Source organism: Penaeus monodon, chromosome 15 (assembly GCF_015228065.2).
Source record: "Penaeus monodon isolate SGIC_2016 chromosome 15, NSTDA_Pmon_1, whole genome shotgun sequence".
Lineage (NCBI taxonomy): Eukaryota > Metazoa > Arthropoda > Malacostraca > Decapoda > Penaeidae > Penaeus > Penaeus monodon.
In genome coordinates, this window is record NC_051400.1 from 27,561,354 (window position 1) to 27,562,942 (window position 1,589).

General features: G+C 29.0%; 1 protein-coding gene across 5 annotated transcripts in view; it reads right to left on the reverse strand.

The window, feature by feature from the left end:
* LOC119581880 (meiotic nuclear division protein 1 homolog) overlaps positions 1-1,589 on the reverse strand; it is a 17,413-nt gene that overhangs the window by 624 nt on the left and 15,200 nt on the right. The window lies entirely within an intron of this gene.

Consider the following 1,589-nt stretch of genomic DNA (forward strand, 5'->3'; position numbering starts at 1 on the left):
CACAGGAAATTTAGTTTTATCATTTAAGCCTCTGCTTCCAATACAAAAGTGAAAAAAGGATCATTGTGATTTTTTAAAAATCAAATCAACAGCTTCTAAGACCTAAAGAGGTTAATTGAGAAACAATTCAACTAATTTGATTTTTCCCCCTTTTCGAGGGAATACACAAACTTTCTTGAGCAAAAGACATTATGTATTCTTTTCTATTATCCAGTGTGCATGTAAAAATATATATAAATGCCTGAATGACAAGAAATTATATATGATCTAGTCCAAAAATAAAGATAAGATGTGAAATACTCTCACTTAAAGAAGCTCTCTGTGTATCAGGATATTACTCCATACATAGTTCGGGGACAGCCACACTTATAAGTAATGTCAAATGATATATACAGGCAAAAATGTAATTAAAACAGTATCATCGTATATTTCACTATAATACTGTTACTGCTACCTACAAATACTCCTTTAAAAGTTCAACATCAAGAGACTCTTATAGGGTATCACTATCCATACAGTGATCAGGAGACAATCAGAAGAATGATTTTATCTCTATAATAAAAATATAATTGCTCCTAAATGTTAACACTACTTATGCCATTACAGCTATTCCCATTAGAACTTTAAGGTGAATTTGAAAAACACAAACTTTTGATTTATAATTAATAATCATAAAAATTTGATAAAAGTTTTAGATAGACACACATGAATCTCACTGTATTAATTCAATAGAAGATTGGTACATCTACATGATACTTTAGATCAATTCTTATAGCACAAGTTTCTTATATAATAACAAAAATAAACCATTTCTTTATTTACTAATTTTATACTCTCAGTCAAATATCTGCAAAAGTGTTAAAATTTGGAAGTAAAGTCTGTTTTATTAAAGAGGGATATAAGAAAACAATAAGTTGATCACTGATCATTACAGTATCTTCTATCAAGAAGAGATACAGTAAACAATTGAATTAACAAACTAAAGAACACAATATCTGATAATCTGTATGTAATACTCATATCATAAAACCCCATTTAAGTTATTCCCTTTTTGTGCATGGGCTGAAAAATGAAAAAGTTTAGTTATTATCTATACACAACACAAGATATTACTCAAGCATGACAGTAAACATTAGTCAAATGCTGAATAGCTTATATATACATAGAATAAGGCAAACACATCAGAATAATTTTGTAGCTTCCATTTCAACACACAGACAATTAATGGGATTAGGTGAACTATGTCTATGAAACAGAATAGATGTATATGCATTCTCTGAAATGTAAATGGTCAGGATGGCTTACTATGACCACTTCATATAAAAATTCTTTGCTACTTATAGCCAACAATGAATGTGAAAGTGCATAACAAATCTGACCTAATCTTAATGTAATTATACTATACATTTTTCTGCCATCCGCAATCCTATGAGGCCTACATAAACTGCAATTCACTTGATACACAAACTAAAATGAAGGTAACAATATTTGCACAAATTTGCTGTCAATCAGAAGTGAACAACTGGCTATTCTCTTTTAAGAATTATATTCAACAAAGAATGCTATACATTTTTTTTTATAAAGTATGC